Source organism: Apis laboriosa, unplaced genomic scaffold, assembly GCF_014066325.1.
Source record: "Apis laboriosa isolate Shangri-la unplaced genomic scaffold, ASM1406632v1 scaffold112_cov148, whole genome shotgun sequence".
In the NCBI taxonomy this organism is placed as follows: Eukaryota; Metazoa; Arthropoda; class Insecta; order Hymenoptera; family Apidae; genus Apis; species Apis laboriosa.
Genome location: NW_025220865.1, coordinates 3368675 through 3383297, shown reverse-complemented (window position 1 = coordinate 3383297; position 14623 = coordinate 3368675). Strand labels below are relative to the sequence as shown.

The following is a 14623-nucleotide window of genomic DNA, read 5'->3' as shown; positions in this document are numbered from 1 at the left end:
ATGACAAATTACACTGTGCTAATCTAAAAATATAGGAATAATACGATATCTATAAAATATATACAAATAAAAAAATGGACAAAAACTAATTTAACTTGTCTAAAAATATTATCTAAAAATATTATATATAAAAAATATCATAAAAACTTTTTTAAAAAACTGAATGGAAATAAACTATAAAAGTCAGAAAGAATTTCGATTGTAATATTAAATCTAGTATAAGTAGTCGATATTTGAAATATTTTTTCAGATCTCGTCTGTCCACATTGTCCAATAAATAAATAAAAGAATTACTACTCGATAGAGACCGGCGTGAAATCGGATAAAAGTTGTAAACGTAGCTTTCGCGCGCGCGAGAAATCCACGGAAGTTGTAAATTATGAAGAACAATAGCCTTAAACAGTCTGCAGATGCGATAAGAGGACGTTTGAATCACGTCTTCTTCTTTGGAGTCTGAATAACCGCATACTATTCGAAGATACGAGTACTGGAGAAGAAGAATGCTGATTCCGTTGGTGTCGACGATTCCACAGAAAGCGTTGAGTTTCATTTCTGTTCCTCGACCCCTTGTAGCTAGTTTAGAGCGTTGGAAAAGCAAAAGATAAAACGTCTACGTGGAATATGAAGTTCATCTTATTTGTTGCATACCAGAATATTTAAACTGTTTTTGCATAACAATATCACGAATAATAAAAAAAATAAAAATAAAAATTGCCAGAAAGATTGAGATTATCTGTTATAAGATTTTTTAAATTTCTTTAATTCAAATTAATTTTAAGTTTCTAAAATCTCAATATTATGATATTTCAATTATCGTATCTTGAAATTAACAATTTCTTTTTCTAATCTCAAAAATATTTAAATTAAACTTTACTAGAAAATTTTTAAATTAAACTTTACTAGAAAGATATAATAAATTCAATCACATTTATAATTTTCAACCTATCACATTTTATCATTCACAAATAGTATTAATTTTTCTCTCAATCTTTAGAAAACCCAAAATTATAAAATTCCCTATATATCACAACATCAGCATAACCTCAAAGATCATTTAAAAATTTCAACCAATCATTTAACGCTGTAACGACAACTTATGACGGACTGTCATATCAGTCCCACTATAACCTATTTTCAACATTTTCAAAATACGAGATACAGAAGAAAAAATGGAAAAAAAAAGAACAAAAGAAAGAAAAGGACAACTAGGAGGAAAAAAGCTATGATTGATCAAACTAGTGACGTGAGTGGGAATGAAGAGAAACGAGAGGGACTCGATAGCCCTGAGAGGACATACCACTCTCGGTAATATAAGGTGGCGGAATAGATTACGACCCTTCACCCTCGATAGTACTTCTCTGCTCTGTTGGGGACGGTCGCCGCCCTTATTGCGAAAGACCACGAGTTTATTGCGAACGACTGTGCGCCTCGTTCACCACCTACCCGATTTATGGGGATATATAAGCGCATACCACCGACAAATTTCCCCATAATAACGTGGACGCACTATAATGTCCTTTCATCAACACTTTTCTCGATTTTACTTTACTGGACGTTCAGTTATCCAGAAGTAGAACAAATAGTATTTCCATAATCGTAATTACGGATTCAGAGGATTCTCGATAGATAGTAGATCCAAGTTGATGATTGAGTATGGTTGAGTATTCTTTTTATATGTTATTATTTCTAAGTGAAATTAATCTTTGAAATAGCTCATGGGAATGTTCGTGTGTCTTAACGGTCTCCGCTTGGGTGAGGTTATTAAGCATGGGAAATTTATTTGATTATAGGTGGTGATGATTACTGTAACTGTAAACTGTTTTATACCATGGATTATGAAGTTGAAAGATATGTTTAGTTTTCCAGTTTAATTTGTTTCATGAGAAGAATCTATTTTAGAATTATTGAATAACGTGATATTTGGTGAGATTTTAATAATAAATTGTAAGTTAAAAAGATATTTATAAATAAAATTAAAAAGATTCTTTTAATATTAAAATAATTTTGATGGTAAAACAAATGAGATATTTATCTATTTTAAATTCTAGATTCCATTTGAAGTATAAAAAAAGAAATGTATAATTTACAATTTGTAACTTGTCAATTTACTAATATTATTATTAAATTATTTTGCAAGAAGACGATATTAATATGATATAATCTACAAATTTTATCAATCTATATTATATTACATTTTAATAAGGAATTTATTATACCTAAATTTCCACTCAAAATTCTTAGGATATCTCTTATCTTTCATTAAATTTTAATATTTAATATAATTCATGAATCTTGAATGTATTTTTTTTTTAATTTTAAGTCAAATTGTTAATACTATTATCTCTTAATATTTATGCAATTTTTTTTTAATTTTCAGAAAGAGTATAATAAACTTTCAAAGACTTGAGTAGAGGTGCAAATTAAGATATGAAAAAAAGAAAATAATTGTTTAAAATTTTATTTAATTGCCGAATATTTTATTTAACTTACTTTCATTCGACCATTTTCTACGCCGAAAATGAAAAGTTATTACCTGCTGTTTTAATACGGACCAGTGCGTGCTTTCAAATATGTACACTCAGAAATGTTGGATGAAAAACTTGCAACCGTGTTCATTTCATCAGAACAGTATGCCAAAAAGAATGTTATACAACATGAGAACGAACACAACCTGAAAGCAAGATTACACGAAGCACGTGTTTATTCGTATTTTTTCCTCGTATTCGTACATGTATATCATGACTTTTATAAAGGAAAACTATTTACAAATTTTTATAATGTAATACTTAAGAATTTTTAATTTTTCAAATATAATTGAAATATTTTATTTTTTAATTTTCATCTAAGAAATATTAATTTCGTTTTTTGAAAATTTAATATTTATTTTATTATTATTAATAAATTACCCTATAAATTATTGTTAATTATTAGTTTAATACGTAAATTAGTTTTACAATTTTTCTATTTTTTTTTATGACAATTTTTTCATTTTTCACATTATGCATAAATTTTTATTTTCAGATATACATAACAATTGTTTGGATAAAATTTACATTATAGAGAGTCAAAGTAATCGACAATTAACCGATCCGATTAATTCGTATTTGCGTTTTCCTTGGAACAAGGTTGAATCGATAGAATGGCGACTGTTCGATTCTTTTCGTAGCAGAATCGTCATTGAAAGTACACACGAACGAGGTCGGAGATTGCTTCGTAAATTCTTTTAATACTCGACCTTCTGTTCGGTAAAAGGGCGGCCGAGAAGGGGTGACTTTACGGATCAAGGGTGCCGAGCAACAAGTGTGATTCTAAGGGGGTGCTTCAGGGTCGTCACACGGCGGTGCTCATTGTGGATTTATCGATTTACCGCGTTGAAACAACATTCATATTTAAACAGAACAACATTCATATTTAAACAATTCTTCTTGTTCTACTCACATGCACATCGCGTTTTGTATTTATTTTGCATTAAGTTTTCAAAGTGAAGGTATTTATTCGAATGATATATAACATTCCTTATAGAAAAAAGTATTAGATCATTTAAAAAAAAAATTAATAATTTAACAATTAAGAATAATTAAATATCTCCTAAATAGTTTAGTAATTTTTATAAATGATGCATTATGTATTAAAAAATATATGGTATATTATATTTAAAAAAATACAAGTTGATTTTCAAGATGGATTAAAAAAAAATTATACTATTTTATGCCTTTACGTCGAATCCATTTAATTTTTATTTGAAACATTTTTTAATATTTCTAAAAATAAGTAAAATATTATCGATAAAGTTAGTAAAGAGATAGAGTAATATATATTTATTATATATATTATCAAGTTTATTATATTTGTCATATCATTTACAAAAAAATGTCTTAAATTTTGAAACAATTTCACCTCGAAAGCCAAGATGCATTGTTTTGTCGAGAGACGAATTTCAAACATAAGGGTGGTTTTGCCCCATCGAAGACCGAATTCTATTAAGCAAAACACGATTCGCTCGTTGTCATCGTATTTCATTCTAATTCGAATCTTACGGGGGGTTACAGAACGTACGTGCTCCCCCATGCAACGGTCGAAGACGGATGCGTAGGGTGGTTTCTGGAATGGTAAATACGCTTCACTCCCCTCGGTACTATTGGCTCTTATCGCGTTTCTGAATTGTTTTTCGAAAGAGAAATGTGAGCATAAAACGACCCATGATCATTATCGATCCTATCTTTACTCCCTAACTTTATTGAAATAATCTCGATGCCATTTTAATTTTATATGTTTGTAAAATATTTTTTTTTTTTTTTAATATTGAGATATATAGTTAATCAAAAGTTGATTAGTTTTTGTTCAAAACATTTTTTTGTCAGATTATTGAAAATGCCTGAAAAATTATATAAATTACTGCATATAATATTATTGCATATATTTTGCATATATTATATCTATTATAATATCTATATCTCTTGATTCTATAAGTCGAAATAAAACGAAATTACATTAAAAGCATCATTTTCCAAAGAATCAAATTTGAAAAATTTGAGAATTTTAGAATTCTTTATTTCATTAAATCTTTCATCAAATTATTTATACTATAGATTATATATTAAATCATAATTCCACATTTTTACCCATTACTCATCACAAACTATCCCCATTTATTGCATATTCCTAAAAAAAATTCCCTAAACATAATACTTCTCACGTAACCAATTTCCTTTTCAAAAGAAAAACGATCAGTTCAATCTACAATGTTTACGTGTATCGAGGAAATAAGAAGAAGGCATTGATTAAGAACAAGGCGGGAAAACGTTCATCGATTCATCACTGAAACCCTTTTTCTTTTATCCTCGGTTTCACGGCGTTCTTCTCCTCGATTTCCACTATTGGCAAAGCGATAACTCGGTACGTCGGTCATAAATCAAACTGCCAGAGTGTTTCACCTAACCTCTCCAACAGGAAGCTTCCTCCACCATCTCCTTCATCCCGTGGCAAATGATCCGCGACCTTTCACTGCTCTTTTTCACTTTTCTTCCTTTTCTTCCCTTCTCTTTTTTTTATATTCTCCTTTTTTTCTCTCTTTTATTCACGGTCTTACCACGTCATGAAAAATAAATCCCTGGATTCAGGTTCAGGGCTTTGACATTTTGGTAAATTACTCAAGCCTCTTTTGTATTGTTGCACAGAGTGTTTCCGGATATGCATGAAATATCGACAGATTGGGAAAATGTCAAAAGTACATAAGCTCTGTTTTTCAATATTTTTTGGTTGGCAAGATTTATTCAATTGTACGAATTCGTTGGTTTTGATTTGATATCATTCTATATTATTTTCAATATTTAAATCTATGAAAAGTCTATAACTTAATTCATGTTAGATTTGATAACTAATAAAGTGTAATATTTTTTAAATTTCTATCGAAGAAATTATATATTAACAATTAATCAAAAAAGAAATTCAATTCAACATTTTCAATTTTAACAATTTATACATACAATAATATCAGACATATCTATCAATTTTAAATTCACGAAAATTTAAAAATTTTCTCGATGTACACAATACAATTCAATCTTCATACATTAAAATTATCTAAATCTAGCCCAATTGTAATTACAAATCACAAGGCCTCCATTCAGGTGACACTCTTTACGTACCAAACAATCCATCAACTTTTCACGCAGTTCCCGCAACTGTACTCCGCTATAATATTTACGACCGGTAATTTCCTAGCAATTACTACTGTCACATGACAAGACTCATTTAAACCGTTTTCATTTGTCGCCCATCCTTCTTCGCGCTATAAAAATTGCTATCATCACGAAAGAAAAGAAAAGAAAAAAAAGAGAATGAGCGTGACAATTAAATTAGACTTCGAACAAGCGCGACCAAGCTTGTTTAGGTTAGGTCTGTTTTAATGTTCGTGATTTGCCGGCGAATTTTAATTGCACTGTTGTCAAGTGAACGAGGGCCAATTTTCATTGGATGAGGACTCGTTTAAACTCTGGGTGGAAACTGGTCCAATAGGAAACAGGATATTGTTGGTGAAACAAATAAAGCGTAGTAATCATAAAATATGGCATTGAAATTAATTTTCGAATTAATTAAATTTTAAAAAAATAACGAATTGAGATTATACAATGTAGTTCGAATAAAATGTTAGAAACTATTTTTTTATAAAAAGTATGAAAATGTAGACTTTGGTTTTTAGTCGTTTATTTTGATATACAGAGTGTTTTTAGAATAGAGAATAATAGAAAATTTTGTAAAAGTTTGGTATATAAAAATTTTTATATACTAAATTGTAATCAATTTAAATTTACATTAGATAAAAAAAGATGAGATAGATTGAGATATAATCGTCTTACAAATTTAATTAAGAAAAAATGAAATTATATGATATGATATATTTATTTGTTTCTTAAAAAATAAGTAATAAAATTTTATTTATATTTTGTATGAAAAAAAATTCTGAAGAATTATATTTTTAAATAAAATTATAATATAAAGATTTGTTTGTAAAAGTTATATCTAATGTTATTATATTATTTTAAAATTATTGGAAAAACATAAAAGTCAGAAAAATTTTTAATTCAAAATCATAGAAAGATCAATAACTCATTTTGACATCATTTATTACTGTATTAAAATTTTTTTTTAATTAATTCAAATCTAAAATTGTGTTCAAAATATTTTTCTATCAGATTATTTCACTATATTCTTTTTCAAAGCTAATAACTTTTAATTGATTGTTAATAATAATTTATAATATAATAAATATTGTCATAATATAATATTTACATAACATAATTAACTTACAATTATAAATTATAAATTATGCTATATTATCCATCAAAAAATTCAAAGTTCAATATACAATTCAAATTTTTAAATCAATCGATCTGATACTTCAATTTGGAACCTCATTACATTTACTAGATTATACCATTTTTCATATAGTTAATAATCAAATAGTTAATACATGTTACACTTGAACTTTGTATCTTTGTGTCCGATCGAATGAATTATCTTTTCCGCATATAATTTCACGCAAGTGCATAGTTCTAAACAGTGAAACGAAGAAATAGAAGTGCAAAGATGATCATGTCCCGTAATCCATGATGGGAAATCTTATATTCTCTTCCACATCGCTACGTGACCGAGAGCTTCGATGTCAATGAGATAAATGGAATTTGTTTTTTAATGACGGAGGTCGAGAATTAGAAATCAAAGATTTTAATCTTCAATTAAATCTTTAATCAAAAGGCCCGAAAAGATTTAAGTTTTGTATGATGTATTGTTAGATGGAATCGTATATCAGCTTATCCTAACAATAAAGTGGCCGAGAAGTGATTATAATATGGATTAATATTAGAATATAATATTGATCCATATTGGATATTTTATAAAAAATTATAAATCAATAAAAAAAAGCAACTTGATATTAATTTTTTAATCTAATGATAGAATTAAGATAAAAATAAAATAAAATAAAAATATAATAAAATATATAATATAATATAAATATATAATATAATAAAATATAATAAAAATATATATACACCTTATACATTTTCTTCAACAAAATTTATTCAAAAGATTTAAAAATTATACAACACTAACATAATATAACCTATAATATATATGGATCAAAAATAATCACTATATTGTTACTTAAATTACACTATTCAAGTATCAACACATAATTTATAAGATATCTCAATGGTCTCCAAATCCATAAAATGTCTTATTCAATCGCGATTATGTCGCATCCTGCATAAACGAATTCCAAAACAGTCTGAGCACCACTGTGAGACCACCTTGTAAAGTTGGAGAAAGACAGCGCAAGCCGGATGCACGAGCAGAAGCGAGAAGAAATGAACGACAGAAAAGCGAAGTGGAGGGAAGAGAAGAGTTTAGGTTAGGATGCGCCAGGCCAGGAAATGCACTTGACGCAGCGTCGCCGCGGAGGATGAGTCATCGGAGATACGGAAAACCGGTTCGCCACGACTATAAGCCTTTTCCCTTGGCAGCACGTCTCGAGCCGATTCGTACCATGGCGAGTTCTCTCCGCCACTCTTTCTTTTCCTCGCCTTCTTTTCTTCCGAGAGCAGTCGCCACTTCCATGGGTTTGTCTCGTTTGGCTGCCATCTCTTCTGCTGTCTCGTTGCGCCGATGCTTCGATAGAGGGACTAAAGGTGGATTTCAATTGCATCGTCAGTTGTCACTTTGTCATATACTGTGCTTCATATCATGTACAATGTAAGGAAAAATGAAGATTGACGAGAAATTTTATATATCTACTTTTTTGATTTTTGTTTTTTATTTAAAATTGTTGTTAAATAGCTACGGTTATAATCTATATCCAACATAACTTATAAGATATCTAATAGTTTGCTATTATTCATTGAAAAAAGAAAAAATAAAGATTTAATTTAGACATATAATAAATAGTAAATTTATATACACTAAAATATAAAATAGTTTTAAATAGTAAATTTATATACACTAAAATATATAATAGTTTTAAATAAATTTATTTTTTCTATAAATAGATAATAGAAAATTATTGAATATCAAATTTGATTTATATTTTTTTTATAAGCAATGGTAGAACTAATTTAGATATTAATTAATGCTAATTAATAATTAGATACTTAATAATTTTGATTAAGATAAATTTTTAACTTTATAGTTTATCATTCATCAATTAAGAATAATGGACCTAATCAAAATTATATATTAGATTTATTATTATCCAATAGTCAATAATGGAATTTTCAAAATATAACAAATTGATTAGAATAGAAGACTCTTAAATAACTCTGTAGTATATAAGTTTATTTTTTATTGAAAATTGATATTTTCATAAAATATTTTTAAACATATAAATTATCATAAGGATTCTATATTAGAAGAAATTTCTTGCATATTAGAAACTCATTGATAATAAATATTAATGCAATAGATAATATCATTATAAAACAAACGGAAAATTGATTAGTTAATCATGAATTCTGTAAAAATTTAAAAATTTCATGCAAGATATTAAATATTCATATTTGACTGAAAATTTGTACATATATTTTTCAAATAATATTCATTTTAAAATTATTTTCAGTTTTTATTGAATATTTATCTATTATGAAACTTAACCTAATTTTTTTTCAATTTTTTATATAATATATATGTAACATAAACTCATATTAATTAAGAAAAATTTATTTCAGAAATTTTTATCCTTTTTTTCTAATTTTAATTTAAAAGAGAAATGATTTTTTATTAAAAATTTCTCATTAAAAATAATTCATTAAAAATTTTTCATTAAAAATATCTTTACATTAATTTTGAATATCATGAAGTAATTTTCACTGGAGAATCATGCTTTTTGTATAAGAACAGATACATTTATGATACCAACAAACTATATCTTTATGTTAATTCTTTATTTTATCGCCTTTTTTTTAATGCGCGTGACGTAATACAAATATACACATGTACTTACGTCAACTAAAAAGACGCATAAAATCGAATTTAATTATCATCATTACTTACTGTACTATTTTCATGCTAATCAAGAATTTTTTTTCTTAATTGTGAAATATAAAATTATGATATGTTATTTATATCAGGATGATTTTGCAAATGATTTTTTTCCAATTTTTTTATTTTAATATTATTTTTAGATATTTGATTTAATAATTTTTACTTATTTCATATCTTTGCAACTATCATTTTAAAATTTGAATAATTTACTTATTAATAAGATAAATAGTAGATAAATAGTAAGATAAATAGTAGATTTTTCTTACAGAAAAGAATATTTTCATTTTTTTTTCTTCCAATGCATAATTGTAATCTCTATCTCTATCTCTTAATTGAATCTCTATCAAATACAGTATATATTCTCTGAAATTGATATTATCTGTTACCTATAAGATCATATAATCCGATTATTATATTATTTTAATTATATTAATTTTTGATCATAATTTTCTTATTGAATAATTTTCATACTCTTCGATTAAAAATTTATTATAATTTCAATCATTGATAATTTATTATATTATATTACAACACAATTTTCGTTTGATAATTGTTCGTTTTATTTTTTTTTATCATTTTTTTATCGTGTATTTTTTAATTAAAGAAGTGGCTATAATTATCATACTACATACTCGTTGTTTACAAACGAATGTTTATATCCAAATATACAAACTCGGCGAAATAACATTATTTGCAGAATATTGAATTTCACACTTGAGATTAAAATTATCAACTCTTGCGTGATAATAAAGGCAATGTCACGAATGCGATGACTAATCGACTAAATTATTCGTTTCTAATTTTATAAAATCAAGCTAATTCACAAAATTTTAACCATATCATTGTTTTACTTCAATTATATAAAAACACCGAATTATAACTACTTTTAAAGTAATATATCCTTTAAAAATATATAAAATATAGAAATTTTTTCATTTAATAAATAATTAAATGAAAAATTCAGATTTTTTTGAATCTAATACTATTCTTAGTTTTTCCTTTCAATTTTTTAAAAATAAAAAAGTTATAAAATGGCGGAATTTTCAAATAAAATTTCTTATATATTTCAACAGAATAATTTAATATAATAGTAATATTTATAAATATTATTTTAATTTTGTATTCATGATACGTCATGTACACAAGATGAACGATATCATTCATGATATCGTATGAGGTTTTTCATTTATTTTAATACATGAACTCATTTTTTCAGGTATAGATATAAATTCATGAATTCATGAATCATAATAAAATTTTATAATAATCATAATATAATAGTCACGATTAATATATAATATATATATATATATATATATATATATATATAATAATATAATAGTATAATTTGAAATTATTAATTAATTAATATTATTATATTGTAGAATATTCATATTACTATGAAAATTTTCAATGATGAACTGTAATTATTTAAATAATTGTTCACCAATCATTATACTTATAATACTTAAATATGTAGGTATGCTAAAACGTCTGGGAAATATTCGTAACAGGTTTTTTAACGCTAATAATAAATTTATCTTGTTTGAGCAACACTCGAGACTTCAGACAGATATAAAGATAAAAAATGTTTTCTATCTCGTAATAATGAGTCATATTTAATTTGTATTAATGGAATTGCAATATTTGCTTATTTATTTCAATTATTTTTCTACATGTTTTGATAGCAAAGATAAAAATAAGATATGACAATTTAAATTTCTAACATGAGATCAATTTTAACATTAAAAATATATTAATTATTAATGATATATGATAAAAAAAGATCAAAAATTAAATTTTGTATTCATAATATGAAAAACTTCAAGTAAATTTTTTTCACTAATAATCAAAGTAAAAATAATTGTACAATTTCTATTCTATTTTCTCATTCTAATATCTTGAAAATCTCATACATACTTCAACAAAATCGGTTTTTTCTTAAAATTCTCTAATAAATTGTTTGTCAGAACAATAACATAAATTAAAATTTCAATCCTTGCAACACCTAAAAAAATAAAAAATTAAATTAAATTTCAAAGATTTCAAATAAATTTTTTTTTACTAATATTCACAAATTATAAGATTAAAATAATTACATAATTTCTGATTCCAATATTCTGGACACCCTATATATAGATGCTTCAACAAAATCTACTCAGGTATTCCCAAAACGTTGCACGGAACAAACGGTTCCGTGGCCACCAACGTTAATTTATTCTCGTTTTTAATCTCCTTCCCATCCAAATAGTCCGATGGAGCAACGTTCAGAGTTTCCACTCAAGGCCTTCTCCAACGAGATCGTGCCAGCCTCTGGTTTAATGACATTTGAAAGGATCCAGGAAAAAGGTCAAGATGCATCGATGCGGCCACATTGTGGAGGATTCGTGCCGACTTCGCAAGATGAGCACGAAATCTTTCTGTCCTGTCTCTCTCTCTCTCTCTCTCTCTCTCTCTCTCTCTCTCTCTCTCTCTCTCNTCTCTTCCTTCCTTTACCCTTTGGACAAACCAACTCTTTCTCTATCTTTATCCATCTCTAACCAACGTTAAAGGCCGTTCTTCTATCTCTGTCTTCGAGTCAGTAAAACCGGTGCAAAAGGTAGCCACGAAGCGAGAGAGCAAGAAGTGAAACTTCTCGCGGGGAATGGCGATTTGTCTGGGCGAAAACAATAGAAGGTCAGTGGATTTCAGAGGCAACACGTGAGGTAGGGAGCACCACGGTGTGTCTGTATGGGGGCATGTTTATGCAACTAGATGCAACGCGGCTGGATAGATTTTCCTTAAAGCAATTCACGTTCCAGCTACCGTGGATCGAAAATTTATTGATCGAAGTCGTGCGATAAATAAGAGGGCTCGCGTGATCTGTAAGAGAGTTGAGAATATTGCTTTAAGATCGTTGAAACTTTGAAGATTGTTAATTTTTCGTTGAAATTGAATAATCTGGAAATTTTTGAAAATATGAAATAGATTTTTTTTTCTAATTGATTGCACGTTTTGGTTATTGATCGAGAATTTGATTGATCGAAAATAATATTGATAAAATTGAAAATATATATAGTATCACAAATAATTTTTCATTGAAATAAAATTGGAAAATTTGAATTTGAAATAGATTTTTAATTTGAAAATCAAAAGAAATGTTATCATTTTGTTAATTCTCTTTCAATATTCCATAATATTGTGGAATGAAAATTTGTAAATTTTATAAGATTTATGCAATAACAATCTAAAATAAAATATACAAAAAATTTATTTGAACATACTGTATAGTGTTAACAATAATACATAAATAACTTGCACATTAATTTACTTAATAGTGAAAAATATGGAAAAAAGTTACGAAGATTTTTTTATAGAAACAAGTTTTATACATGTATTCCATTAATATTTCAGTTGGTAGTTGAGGATTGCTTAATCGATCGAGCACGAATCGATCGGTGTTTCATTTAATAAAAAGAGGCTAATAGGATTGCAAAATCGCGTGCAACTAAATATACGATTACATATCTCAGCTAATAGATTTTTTAACATTGATTAAATTAATTTTTGATCATGAGATTTTAATCATTAATCTTTTTTTGAATATAAATTTATATAAAACATACATGATTACAAATTATTGTTTTTCTCATATATAATAAATGTATGAAAAAGATGAAATAAAAAAGTTTATTATTTTTGATTAATAAAATAGCACATAAATTTATATTTAAATTTAATATATATTTATTTTTTAATAATTTTTAATACTGAAAAAATAGCCCAATAAAATAATTGACAAAATTAAAGAATAGTTATAAATAGATATAATAGAAAGATGCGTAATTATATGTAGAAAGATAAGTATTATGCTACGTATTTATATATTGCGGTAAGCTAGAATCCAAGACGTTCAATATTCGAATAATAATCCGAATATTGTACGATATTCGATATAATGCAATCCATGCATTTAATACAATAGATTATTATAGCTAGGATGTTCCAACCAACTACGCGTAAAATTTGAGCTAAATCGATGACCCAAATATCACAAGTTCCCCAGTTTCGCATGAAACAACTTGTCACAAAAATCGAATTCTCATTCAAGAAAATAACGAATCATTTTTCTTTAACATTTGCAATAAATATGTATAAGTAGTTCTAAATTTTTTCCGAATTTTTGAAAGAGCAAAATTTTGAAAATATTTAAAATAAAGAATCTAATCTAAAATTTTGTTTATTAATCTAAAATTTGTCACAAATCTTTCTCAAAGGGATATAACCTAACCTAACAATCTTGCATCACTGGATCGAAAAGAACCTTATAACTCGTAGTAAGACGATCCCAGGCTATCGTCTACCTGAGGATGTCCCGCAGGATTTATTACCATAGCTAAGAGTCGACATCTCTTCTCTACACGCACCTGGAGATATAATAGCCACCTTGTCTATTAAGGATCAAGAAAAGAGATCTGACGGTCGGCTTACGAACATGTTGGGACATGGTTAGGCGAAGAACTTCGTTGAGGGAGGTTAGGAAACAACGATGACGTGATACTCACATGAACGATTCGATTCGAGGCAGCTTCTTACGTGAGGACCATCTGAAGTGCTGATAGCCATAAAGGATCCTCTTTAAAATGAAAATATATTTTGGGATACCTTTTCCCACGAAAATGTATAAATATGTGCAAATGAGTATGAATATTTCTTGCTGCTATGGCATAGAACATTCAAAAAAGTATGTGAAGATTTTTATTTGAATTTTTTAGTATAATTTCATTTTAATATGAAAAATATCCTTTGAATTATTATCAACTCTATTTTTCTTGAAATTTTAACATATTAAGATTCTTTATATATTGGAACAATAACAAATAATAAACTTTTCACTTTTACATTTCTGATGTAAAGATCTCATCTTTCGGTGTTAAATATAAATGCATATTGATCTCTAATTATAATTAAATCCAAGATATGAAGAGATAAAACAAATTGGAAAAAATATCACAAAATTGCAATTCACTGTTTTACACAATGTTATGTTGCAAATCAATATATTAGATCCCGAAATCAGTCATAAAACGAAGTCGCGGTTTTATGG

At 26.8% G+C, this 14623-nt stretch overlaps 1 protein-coding gene across 11 annotated transcripts in view; it reads right to left on the bottom strand.

Annotated features, from left to right (window-relative positions):
* Nucleotides 1–14623, bottom strand: part of LOC122713346 (protein scalloped) — a 179095-nt gene that overhangs the window by 114201 nt on the left and 50271 nt on the right. The window lies entirely within an intron of this gene.